This window comes from Neopelma chrysocephalum, unplaced genomic scaffold (genome assembly GCF_003984885.1).
Source record: "Neopelma chrysocephalum unplaced genomic scaffold, ASM398488v2 Primary Assembly neopelma1_96687, whole genome shotgun sequence".
In the NCBI taxonomy this organism is placed as follows: Eukaryota; Metazoa; Chordata; class Aves; order Passeriformes; family Pipridae; genus Neopelma; species Neopelma chrysocephalum.
Window position 1 is genome coordinate 182,134 of NW_020925332.1, and position 13,542 is coordinate 195,675.

At 40.5% G+C, this 13,542-nt stretch overlaps 1 protein-coding gene and 1 long non-coding RNA gene across 4 annotated transcripts in view; one reads left to right on the forward strand and one right to left on the reverse strand.

Annotated features, from left to right (window-relative positions):
* Positions 1-284: 284 nt before the first annotated feature.
* LOC113981618 lies at positions 285-5,506 on the reverse strand. Its single transcript, XR_003538472.1, has 3 exons — positions 5,404-5,506; positions 4,117-4,193; positions 285-1,053 (listed from the first exon to the last, which is right to left on the reverse strand). It is a non-coding gene; the product is annotated as an uncharacterized LOC113981618 (long non-coding RNA).
* A 4,468-nt stretch (positions 5,507-9,974) lies between these two features.
* FANCC (FA complementation group C) overlaps positions 9,975-13,542 on the forward strand; it is a 53,429-nt gene continuing 49,861 nt past the window's right edge. For 2 of the 3 annotated variants that reach the window (XM_027709108.1, XM_027709110.1), the window contains exons 1-2: positions 9,975-10,034; positions 11,118-11,214. The gene's annotated coding sequence lies outside the window, so the exon portion shown is untranslated. The remainder of the gene's footprint in view (positions 10,035-11,117; positions 11,215-13,542) is intronic. The other variant, XM_027709109.1, reaches the window with a different exon arrangement.

Sequence of the window (13,542 nt, forward strand, 5' to 3'; positions counted from 1 at the left end):
TGGCTCTTGCACTGGCTTTTCCTGGGTTTTTTGGCTTTTCTGTGGGAATTTGTGATATGTACATCTTGTGGGTGTTTTTCAATCCCTGAACTCTGGATTGCCTGTCAATAAGAGCATAACCTTGCTAAGAATAAAGATATTATTTAACTTCAGAAATTCTGCTTGCAAAATCATAGCAAATCTACCATCAAAGAACACTTCTCCTCGAGAGAGCATCCTGAGCATTTTTTCTCTGAAGTTTTGACAACAAAACACTGATAAAAAGAAGCAGCAAAGAGCCACAATAGAAAAAACTGACACTGTATAACTGTGACAAGTGGATAGGGAAGTCTGCCCTCCCACCAGACCCTTCTGGCTTTGGTTTCTCCTGTGGCCCTCTCTGGGATCATACAATTTTATTTAGGCACCAAAAGATGTTACTAAATTTTCAGGAGCCCTGAGAACTCAGCAGTGGTTTCTCCATTGGATGTGTGCTGGCCCCTTTGTTCCACCCTACAGAGGCAGGAAAGAACTATCAGAGCTTTTTTCTCTTTTTCTTTCTTGCTATACTTCATTCCAAAGGAAGTGGGCTCTGGAAACAGTCACCATTGTAAATCATGGCTTAAATTCAATACTTGATCATCTGTTTAACTGCTGCTCTCTTTTCAGACTTGCACCTAGTGCTGCATTGTGGGGAGAACAGAGGTAGGTATATTGTCACTTGAAAATACACTAAAATCATAATGGATAGTAGTAATCTACAGTAAAATTACAGTAGTAAATTGTCAGTAACATACTGATATTGAAGAGATCTTTATGTTTTAAAATTGAAAGTGGCCACACATCTTATTTATTGTGTTCCAAGAATCATTTCCCATTCTTTTATGGTTGTATCTTACCATAACTGATAAAGTCTTAGCTTTTCATCCACCACAGACACTCCATATCCCAGCGGGCCTTTGATCCAATATGATCTTCTTGAATGGCACTATAGGGTCAGAGCATTTTCTCCAGAAGGTTTTGAGCTGCAGCATGTTTCATAACAGGGCCCTTTCATTAAGATTTCTTCTGCCACTGTAATGTAAAACATAGATTTCTGACCTGTCCCTTACAGGATATTAAACAAAAATTATACTATCATTATTGGATTAATTACATGAGTGCTTTCAGAGATTAACTTGCTAACATCACATTTTTTCCAAGGGGCTTGTTGCTTGTTTAATGTGAATGGATTTTGAGTGGTCCTGAAGTAGAAAATTGATAAAGGGATGAGCAGGCCTATTAAAGAGGATGCATTTCTTTCCCCATAAAAAGCTGACTCCAAGATGTGTATACTGCCTTCAATAACTCATCTTTCCAAAGAATAAATTGCATCCGAATTGTTATTCTGAGCATCATTGTTAGTGGTTCTGGCACAGCCATAAAACATTGGAACTTTGGACATACATCAGTTTAATCCTTCGTGGAATCTCACACTATCAGGTGAACCTTCTAAACCGTTTCTATTGCCTTGACTTCAGAATTGTGAACTGAGCTCACTGAATGTTGCTTACTGGGGCCTGTGACTTCTGAATGTTGCTGCAGTGGCTGTATCTCTTTCATTAAAATACAGATTTGTGTTTGCTTTTGGTTCTCAATGTTCTGTTTTGGACCTCTCTATATGTTCACTTATGTTTTTCACTTGGATGTTTACTTGCATTTGCACCAGTTTCCCCCTTCTGTCCACGTGAGAAAACTGAGGCACTTGAGTTTGGCCTTCTAAACAGGTGTCAGGTAATGCAAAAATGATAAATGATAAGCTATAGTGACACAAGAAGGTTTCCTTTTATTTTGATGCAACCCATTCAGTTCAAGAAAAATACACTTTCTACCCAACTGAGTGACATCTAGCTATCATCACAAGGGAAGAAGTCTGTGAATAAGAAAAAGTGTTAATTCTTGGAATATTCCAGTGAAAACAAAACTATTTTCAAATGTTTGGGCTTCTTTAGTTTGTTTGTTTGTTTGTTTAGGGTTTTTTTTTGGCTTGAGGGTTTTTTTTGGGGGGGGGGTTTATTCCCCAAGTATTTGTCCACGAGAAGACAAGCCACAGTTTAAAATCCAAGGCACTTAAATCTTTTGCCAGTACACATCCTGAACATCTCATATGGATTTCAGGATTGAAGCTATCCATGTGGGGAGAAATTTTTGTTTAGGGCAAAATGTGCAACATGTTGGACAGTCAGATACTGGTAAGTTGGGGTGTATATCTGGGGTGCTAAACTGTGTTTTGGAATAGTGGTTGTATTATTAATTGTCTGGTTGAGAGACTTAAACCATTTGGTGCTTGGACAAATTGGAATCCTTTAAGTAAATAGTTTAGTCTTGGCATCCTTTCACTGTAACTGCTGCAACTTATCCAGTTAATGTCCAAGGGGTGGATGTTTCCTCTCGAAGTGCATTTAGGTGAAAAATTTGGTTTTATACACACTGTCTCTTACACTAAAAGCACAGATTTTCAAACACTGTTTTGAAGTCCATAATTCATGCCCAGCCACAGGCAGGATCTGCAGCTATTTCAGCTTAAACTGCGAAAGCACCTTTTTTTTGCTGGAGAAACCTGCATTTCTTAGCCTGCTTTGAATTCAGGTTGGGAGTCTGACGTCATGGATTGCATTCAAATATCACTATCTGACATCGGTGGCTGAGAGGGAAAATTTACATTTGAACAGACAGCACAGTCATGGGATATAAGCATATTCCTACATGCAAACTAACATATTACAATAAAAAATACTTAAGCGTCAATCCTGCAAATGTTTACTAAGTGCTTAACTCTCAAAGGACTCCTAAGTCTGTAAAATTAAGCAGATATGTAACTATTTGCAGGATTTGTGCCTTAGGACTTGCTCTGTACATGACCAAGCTCCATAAGGTCGAGTTTGGGATATTTAAAGGTCTTTAAGGTAACATAAGGTAATATTTAAGGTAACATTGCTGCAGTGTTGAAACCTTTTTTTAAAGAAAATAGAAAATACCCGTATGCCAGTGGAAATAATCTTCCAGTAGGATGGAACAGCTATCAGGATCTGTATGTGTATGGAAAGCAAGCACACATCTGAAGGTGCATTTCAGCAGAAGAGATTTAAGATTTTGTAGTGCAGCAGGACACTGACAGGATTCCTGGAACCATCTCTTGCTCCACAGCTCTGAGTACCTTAACAAAATAATTAGTTTCACTGCTGCAACACAGTTTGCCCAGTAACATTTTGGAAAGTTCCCCATTTACTGAGAGCGATCCAACAGTGGCTGAGAGGGATGTGTTGATACTTACTGTCATCTTATTAAAAGTGGTGACATCAGATCCCAAAGCCCTGCTGCCTCCTCATAAATATGTATCACCCAAGGACTTAAATTCTGCTGAAAAAAAATCTGTCATTTGACAAGAGTGGAACTGATTTTTTGTACCAATCAGGCTCAGAAACTTCATTTAAGTCATCTGACTTTTAGTCTAAAAATCAGTAGTGAGGTAGAAAACTCAAACATTATAGAATTGCCAGCATTAGAGGCTCCAGCTTTATCAGTACCTGGGCTTATTTCTCTTATCAGAGTACAAACACACTAAACAGTAAAAACCAATATATTTTACTAAACATAAAAAATTTCTTTTTTTTTACCCCAGCAGCAATAGCAAATTTTCAATAACACAGTTTTTACTGTGTTTTCATTCTATTTCTTGAAATCTGAATATTACAAAAACGTATACCCATGTGTGGATGGCTGTTCTGAAAGACAGCTCATTTATTAGATGCAAAAGCTCAAGATCTATTCAGTAGTTTGTAGAGCTTAAGTCAATCTGTGTTTATTCCTAACTGTGCCCATCTCCACTTCTGAGCAGGATTACTTCCACTGAATGCTCCTCTTCTGCTCTAGCAAATCAATTCCAAATGTATTTTCTTGAATTCGCCTTCTGATACTACACTGTCTCCCCAAAAGATGCTTTAAACTGAACTATTTATTATTTATAGGCTCTTGCTAAAGCCTGTAAAACCCTGCCTGTGTTAAATTTTCATTTTGGCCTGCTGGCCAGCTGGTGTTCTGAGTGATCATGTCTTCATGCAAACACACTAGATAGTCAGGAGGAGATGGAGTATTTACTTCCTGGTGAATAAATGCTCATATCAGGGTTTTTGTTTCCTCCACAGGCAAAAAGGATGCCCTATCTACCAGCAGATCTGAAATGATAATCAGATAAACTGATCTGAAGGTCAGAGTGCTACATATCCATGTTTCACAATATGTATAATTAAAACTGTATAACTGGAATGCTGACGGGTGACTCAAATAATTGACAAGTTAATGTTAAGGAGCTGTAAACTCTCCAGAAAAGCCCTCTGCATGCCAGCTGAAAATGCAACCCAGGAAATAAATCCATCTGCCTACATTTGTTTTAACAGTAATACTGACCTCTGAGCAAGGTATTTCTGAAGGATTTTTAGTGACCAGCTGGAGTTAATAGGCTCTGGCTGTACCTCAGGCTTTAAACTCTGCCTATCAAGACATTAATTCCTAAGAAATGCTCTGTTCCTTGATTGTTACTGCTTAACCTAGACTGTGAATAGTTCTTAGCAGAGAAAATAATATTATTCTTAAATGCACATAGTACCTTCCTTCAGAAAAGATTCCAAAATATTTACAAGCTGAGGGTTCTGAAAAAAAAGAATAAGCAGAGATGATTGTGTTGCTGGGAAAACAGTCTTCCATAATGGACAGGTCCAAGAAGATGCATATTCTCAGGATATTTCTAAGAGATTAGACACCCTTAAGGCTTTCTCATTACCTGCTGCTGGTGTTTCTGGCTGTAGGCTGGAGAAGTATTAGCATCACTCTCTTCTAGCCCTGGCTATCGGCCAAAGTGATCTGAATTTTGTGGGTATTTACCAGTCTTCAGGGGAAACGTGAAAAGTCTGCAAATGTCTGTCACCAGGGCACCAAAATGGGGGGAAAAATAATTATGGTGGTTAAATCTTTTTGTATAGATATGGCAGCTAAGGCAGTATAGCCTCATCTGCAGTGGTTGCATGGTGCAGGGGAGGGGAACATCTGTTTCTTGAGTTTTCCCAAACGTTATTGACCACGTGGTCAATTTGCACTATCTGATCATCTGAAGAGCCCAGTTGCTGAGAAATTTTTAGGATTCTTGATATTCAGGGAATAGACCATGGCTAGTATTTCTAAATGTTTAAATTTTAAGATTGGAGATACTAATTATGATTTGGTTATAATTTGTACAAACTGTAGTTTAGGAGCAAAGAAACTCCCCTAGTGGATCAGGCCACCAGTAGAACAAGCTGGGTTATCTGTCTGCAGCAGCAGTCCATGGATGTGCATCTCTGAGCTGTTATTCATGGACACACAGTTGCTCACAATAGCTTTAATACTCACTGCAGGTTCCACAGTTCTGTGCCAGCTCAGGTGTCAGTAACTGAAAAGCCCCCTAGTCCAGTCCTGCCCTCCCAGCTGGGCACGCTGACACACGAGAACCAGGGAGCACCTAAGGACAGAAGGGAAAGGAAAAGGAAAAGAAAGGAAATCAGGGACACATCAGAGCTTAACATATGGAGTTCCCTGCACAATTTATTTGATGCTCTGTCCAGGCCAGTGAGTTTCAGATAAGAGTTTAATAGGCAAGAATGTTGCTTGCACTTGTTTTCAGGTCACAATGGTAGCCCTTAGTTGGGACAGGATCCAGCTTCATATTTATGTTTGATATCATATTATTTCATGACAAAAAATATTTTGTGAGATCAAATATGAAAGAACCTCTAATGGTATTGTAGCTGCTGCCAGAACTTTTTTATGTCCTATGAAATGAAAGAAATATGTAAATGTAAAGGAAATACATAGCTAAATTCCAGGTTTGAGCTAAAGGTCTTTGACAAATTCCAAGGGACACCTCTGAGACAAAACATGGAAAACAAGGGTTGTGACCTTGTAGGTACAAGAGAAATAGGGGGGGTAGGCAACTGATTCCAAAATTATTAAAATCGTGTATGGAGCAACAACCTCTATACCTTAAACTTTTGATTATATCATTAACAGCCATGTCAGCTTTTGGGCTCTTACCTTCTATTTCTTAATACAATTAGATTTATTTTATATGTGATAATTAATAACATGGCATTTTGTTGTTCAAATTTGGGTTAATTCAACATAATTTTTGTTGCACTTATTTATTGTAGTTTATGGATAAAAACACTCAATCTTATCTTCATCATAATACAGTATTTGTCTTTGCTATTTTATTTTGCCCCATGTATTTGCATACATATCTTTCATTTATAGAGTTATCTGAAACAATGCCTTCAAACCAGTCTTTATATGGTCTGGACAAAGCTGTATAAAACTTTTGAACAGTATGAATTATATGCTTGCAAGTGATTATCAGTTGTGAACCAGATTCACCATATTAAATTGCAGACCATTTAAAGGTGATCCAGTGTAAATATTCAGTTAAAGCAAGAAATGGAACACTGTTCTAATGAGAGAATGATGGAAAACAAATTGATATTTTGTCTGAGAAGTCATGAGAAGGGACTAAATCTTAAGATAGACAAGGTTAAAGAAAGGTTAATACCAATAAAGGAAGAAGGATTGCTAAAACAACTGAGGAGATTTATGAAAGAGTGCATTCCACAGATTTGCAGCTATGAGTACTGCAGGCAAAGGAGTGTGGATGACAAACTGTTTAAAGAAGCAGTGAAGGCAGTGGAATACTGGAGTTATATTTCCTTTGGGAGGTCAAAGAAGCACAATATCCAGTCTTCTTCTCCTGTGTTCTATGGGTTTATTTTTTTTTTTTTAGTATAGAAGTCAGCATTAGAAATACTATGGTGGAAATTCATGCATTGGGTAAATTTTGGTAATTTCTTTACTTTTCATCTGATGTATCGGGGTTTTTGTTCACCCTCTGGATTTGTTTGGTGTTGATACAGACATAGGCTTGGCAAAGCTTACAGATGAAAAGGCAGTCTTGAGTTTCCAACAAAACTACATCACTTTTAATTAAAGCACATCATCTAGATGATGAAAGACAGTTATAGAGAAATTTATCTACTTTAAATGCTTTAATTTTTCTCCTTGTATTCTTGCACTTGTCTTATATTTCATGGGCAGTGACTCTGTTTTGCTGCATTTTTAGCACGGTGGGATGTTATAAGGCTACTTTCTGTTTTAACCTCAGTTTATGATGTTCATCGTGCCATGATAAGCTGAAGCACAGCTTTTCTGTGTGTGAATTTTGCATTTTGTTTTGTTTCAAAATGTCTGCATTTAATGGGATTAGAGCTTACAAGCTGTTTTACTTGCAACATTTTACAATGTCGTGGTCTTGTTTGAAATTTCGGTTTCAAGTAGTGATCAGATTTCTCACACTTTTAAACTATGAAGAAAAATGAATTTACTGAGATTTAATTTCTTCATTTGAAAATCTCACCTGTAATAATCAAGTTTGCAAAGGAAAAAGCTAAATACTTCCAGTGTGTGATATCTCTGAGTTCACAGATGTACTTTATGATGGTAACTTTATTTTGTAAGATTTAATGCTTCATAACATCATTAGTTTGAATAATTATGTAAGTCATGAAATAATATAATGTTTTGTAGCTGCATACTGATTGTCAACAAGCAGTTTCCCACATCTCCAACCCTGTTTCAAGCATGCTCTTTATCACATTTTGCTGATTTTTTTATTTTGGCTCCTGCTTGCTGCCAGTAAAAACAGCATTTTTCTTTTTAACATCTGAAATTTTGATAAAACTTCTCAGGTTCTCGAATGTGTAAATGCCCATTCTAGTTAAGGAGAGTATTTTATATAAAGCAAGAGGGAATATAGTCACACACACGGAACTGAAATGCTCACCAGAGTATTTCATAGTTAACAGCTGCCAGTAAGAGAACAGGTCATTAACTTTCCATTCTGCAGCAAGTACATGCCACAGCAACTTTTCAGAGTATTATAGGGAATGCCACAGAAACGAGTGAGCTCTCTGCTTCTCTACACTGGGCTAATTTCCTATGGACCAAATTTTGGAAATGCTCTCCAGTATTCATCAAGTGTTCAGCAATCACCCAACAGCACAGGACATCATGGAAAACTTTTGTGTTCTTCTTGTCTCAGTGTCTTGGGGATGATTGATGTAACTCATGCTTAAATCCTATAGCACCTGCTGTGAGTGCAGACAGGTATAGGGAAAGGATTTATTTTCAGGATTATTTTCCATGAGGAAGTGTATAAACTATAGATAGAAACATAATCAGTGAGCTAAATACTTCAGCTTCTATAATAACATTTTTGAAAGATACACAATAGGGAAAATTATGAAAACCTTGACTATGTTAAGGTTAGCTAATTGACTGATATATGGTACAATTTCCAAATTTTATCCTTGTGAGCATGTTTTGTACAAGTCTAAGAAATACCAAGAGATCAGCTTTAGTAGATACTACGAGCACTCCTAAGGTTGGGCTTAAGGAACATTAAATACCATTGCTCTACTAAAAAGTTTCAGGAATAAAATAATTAATAATGCTGACATTTAAGGAAGTGTTAACACAGTTGATGGTAGAAAACAAATACAAATTCTCCCATGCTTTCACTTGACAAGAAATAGAAGGAGTAGAATGATTAAAGACTTGCATGAGTTATGACCTGGACACACAGTGAGAATATGGGCATTACACCCATACTTCAAGTTGTGCTCTGCAGATGTGTTGGATGTGTGGGAAACACCCCTGACAGTTCGTCTGGATGGGTTCACTGATGAGCAGTTGCTGTGTCCCAAGAAAGGACTTTGAAACTTTCAGCAACAACACTTTAATTCATCAAGTGTTGCTGATTTCATAGGATGAAATGTAAAAAAGTAAGTTAAGCATTCGTGCACGGGGATTTCACTACGTGGGTAGGTCAAATACGCCTTTGTATTGAAGATGTCTCATTTTATAGAAAGTTGAAAGCAGTGGTGATTGGGAAAAATGGCACACTGCAAAAAAAAACGGAATAGAAGAATATGAAAGTTTAACGACAGTAAGGAGATTGGACATCAGCTTGTCTGGTTATATTTTAAAGAGAGAAACAGCAACTTCAGCTTTAGCAGCAGTGATAGTCATATGCTCAAGCAGAATATAAATCTTAAATACAAATCTAAAACAGACTAGCCTGTTAATTCAGACTAACGATGCCACTGCAATTTAATCTAAAATCCATCTGAAAAGCAACATCCCGACCTAGGTCCGAGATAGAGAGCGTTTTCCCTTAGCGACTTTGTTCTTTCAGGTAATCTGCTTTGTTTTTCAACAGGTAGGATTGCAACGAGTGCCTCAGTCTGTACGCAGTTTCTTCAATCAGGAAATAAGGGCAAAGCGGTATAATATTTGGAAGGAGCACAGATTCGCACCTGCCCCGACACAGCTCCCGCCGTTCCCCGGCACGGCCGCGCAGCCGAGCGGACACGGGCGGCGCCGGCCCTCACACACCACCGGCCCTCACACACCACCGGCCCTCACACATCGCCTGTGACACACCGGCCCTCACACACCACCGGCCCTCACACACCGCCCGCCCCTCACACACCGCCCGCCCCTCACACACCGCCCGCCCCTCACACACCGCCTGCCCCTCACACACCGCCTGTGACACACCGCCCCTCACACACCGGCCCTCAAACACCGGCCCTCACACACCGCCCGCCCCTCACACACCGCCCGCCCCTCACACACCGCCTGTGACACACCGCCCCTCACACACCGGCCCTCAAACACCGGCCCTCACACACCGCCCGCCCCTCACAGCCCGCCCCTCACACACCGCCCGCCCCGCCCCTGCGCATGCGCAGCCCTGGGAGTGGCGGCGGCGCGCGCGAAAATTCGGTGTGGCGGCGGGAGCCGGGCGGCGGGGTAAGGGGTGGGAAGGGTAAGGGCCGGGAAGGGCAAGGGCCGGGAAGGGCAAGGGCCGGGAAGGGTAAGGGATGGGAAGGGCCGGGAAGGGCAGGGAGACAGGGCACGGGGGACCCTCTGCGGTCCCTGCCCGGGGACTGGGAGGGGCAGCGGCAGCTCCTCGCCCGTCGCGCCCCGGCGGACGCGGGCTGTGGTGTCGGGACGGGGCCGTGCCCTGGGGCGGCTCATCCGCGCCCCCGCGGGGGCTGAGGGCGAACGGGCGGCCGGGGGCAGGGGCGGCGTGGCCCCGAGGGGCGGCCCCGGCCCTCGCTGCCCGCCCCGGCGCTGTGGGGTTGGCAGGGGAGGCGCTCCGTGCCCCAGGCCCCGCTGGGCCCCGTCCGGCCTGGCCGCCAGCTCCGCCGGGGATGGGCCACCCACCGCTGCTCTGGGCAGCCTGTGCCAGGGCCTCACCAGCCTCACCACAGAGTTCTTTCCTAACATCTAACCTAAACCCAGGCGTTCCAAGTCATTACCCTTTGTCCTGTCACTACGCACCCCTGTAAAAAGTCTGCTTCTCCCCTCTTGTATCACCCACACAGGCACTACCTCGTGTTGAAAACATCTAGAAAGAGAGAGACTTCCACATCTGTGCTGTCTGCATCTCACTATTCCCCTTCCTTCTAGGGTCTTTGGAAACAGAGCAATAATGCCTCATTTTGTGATACATCTTTGCAACCATAATACGTAGATACTTTCCTAAATGGCTTGTGAATACGGGGGGAGTAAAAAGGTCCCTGCTTTGTTTCTGATTCAGCAGACCTGCTGTCTGACACTTACAGGCTGTGGTGGAGGAACTTCAGTACAGCATGCTTTCAAAGAATACTGTCAGAAAATGTAGCTGGTGTTTTATTTAAACTAAAGACTAGGGAAGATAAGTGCCCTGCAAGTGCTGGGAGAACTTGACGTTTTCGGTTTCAGTTTTGGCTCCCAAATGTAGGTAATTAAACTTACACTCCTCTCCAAAATTTTCCAAATCACCATTTCTTATGTTGAAGAATAACTAAAATAAGTAAAATGGGATAATGCTTTATATCAGTGAAGAATCCTCTAGGTAAAATTTCTGTGATGTTACAATCTAGTGATGACCCTTTGAAAACTAGGAGAATCCTAAGAATCTGGAAATTTTTTCTGTGTGCCTTATCTCTTTCTGTCATTTGTTTCCTCAGTGACTTGGGACAAATAATTTTCTGTTTGTGCCTCTGTTTCCTCATGCTTATGCAGAAATGCTTTTAACTCTGCAGAACTGAAGTATTTCAGTGAAAGGTATGTGCTTCATTACTGTACTAAATATTAGAAGTTCTTAAAAAAATGGGGAAAAACACTTAGTGTAAGAAGTGCAACTCTACACTGTGTGAATATCTCTGGATGTAAATACCAGTACTTTACCTTTCAAATACTTGGGATAAAGAGTTTGGAATGTGTCTTCTTTTCCTATACTTGTGTAAGCTGGGAGAATGCTTGAATTTAGCAGTTGCATGGCTGTTAAAGAAGCATTGTTGGAAATATGAAGACGTTTAGTGTTCATTCATAATTTAATTGAAGAAAGAAAGGCTAAGCATTCTTCTCTGTAACTAAATAGATTGTGTCCCTGTTCCCACTTGTCCTCCTGACCCCCACAGCTTAGTTGGAATATGTTCTGGCTGTCTCCCTTCCTCCTTGTAATTTTAGTTTGTGCAAGTAGAATTGATTGCTGGTCCTTGATATACAGAGGAATACACGTTTTTCTTTTATATTACAGGTCATATGTGACTCCTCTGAAGAGTGGATTAGTGTTCCAACTTGCTGTGTACAGTTTAATGTATGTGCTTCTGCTTCTGATTGGAAACGAGGGAATTACTGTATATTTTTAATTGCAGAACTTATATTTCTTTAAAGGAAAAAAAAAGGTGCCAAGGATTGGTGTGTATGTGGCATCCCCCTCAATGATAGCTCAAAGTATTGCAACTGGCACAAAAGAAATACTGTTTATTTTGTGGTGAAACTTCGAATTAGTGTCTAACCAAGGTGTGTTTTTATCAGAGAAACTGAATTTTACGGAAAGAAATTTCTCTGTATTCCACTCAAGCAATATACAAATATAGCACCCCCAGATCAGTTTTCTTCTGAAGTGTTCTGTCGAAAAGAGGTTGAAGAAAGTGTTTCAGACGTGTGAAGTGGCAGTAAAAAAATCTCTAATAGTGGTTTTAATCTGTAGGAGATGGTGTAACCACGTTTAGAAGTTTTACTGAAAAAGCAGAATTTGTGTTTGGTGCAAAAATTACTCATTGTCTAGGTAACTGCATTCACTTTGCTTTGGCTTACATGAAGCAGTTTGAGAGCATAATAATTGCTAGAATTGTGCAATGAAAACTGTGTAGTAACAGTTCTTGTCAGGTAACCCATGAGGTACGAACTGATGCATTAACTGGCAGATTTGGTGTAGGAAAATGGGTACAAACAATAAACTTTAACAGCAATTTTACAATTATTGCTGAAACATCTAACTTTTCCACTGTAGTGTCTTGGTAAGCTCCTGTGGGGATGAGCTTCTGAACTCTTGAGTGTATAGTTGGAGGGTTTTTTGATGCTTTTTCCTTTGCTTGTGCTTTCATACAAGACAACTGTGGAAAATGCACTGCATTTTGGGTGGAGATTTAAATAGCACTGAGTGTAGAACTAGTTTGTTTCCTTTGTGACCAGTGCACGTCTGTTGATGGGAGAGTACTTTGCTTGTCTCCAAGACACTCAGGACAGATCCCTTAAGGGAATTAGCTCTCAGAAACAGTAAAAAGTGCACACTTCCAGTTAGCATTATATGGAATAGATACACTTCTTATGTTTCCTTTCACTCCTGATTTGTGCTGAAGTTCTCATTTTTGACTTATTTTAGTAGTAGTAGATAAAGAAGAATAATGTGCAACTCAGTCTTTTTTATATGGCAATGGCTCTGGACAGGCTGAGGAATTGATAAGGAGTCTCATCGGACCAGCAAGCCAGTTTATTTAGCTGTAATTAAGAAGGGAGATAAAACACCTCTCTTACTGTGGAGCTGGGCTCTCAGGCTTCTGGAAAAAGACACCTTGTGATGGCTCTGCCATTCTACATCCTGGAACAGTAGTAATGGGTACTTAGTGTATCAGATTAACCTGTTTGGTTTGCTTACCTTGGATCCTCTGTTAATACACAATCAACTCATGTGACTGGTCCCAAAATGCCTGAGTGTTTGTGGTTCCTCTTTTCTGTTTGTTTTGGTTTCCCTTCTTTTCTCCTTTCCTAAAAGTTTTAGGAGCCGTTTTGTTAGGGGAATGATTTTTCAGTTATCTGGGAGGATTAATCTTATCTGGGAAGATCAGATAGGCTCATTAATTTACTCATGTGTGTAAGTTCAGTTCCTGGCTTCAATTTGTTCTAAAAGTCTTTCTTCTGTCCCTGTGCTGATAAGTGTGTTTGATGGCTGATTGCTGCTGTGTCCCTTCTCTCAGCTGTGGTGATTAAGGCTCTCCTGGCCTGTTTTGGTACTCAGAGAAGACCAGCAAGATCTTGGCACTGCATAGATCCCTTAAGAACTCTGCTGACAGCAACAGTTGCACATAGAAATGGGAGTGTAATAAA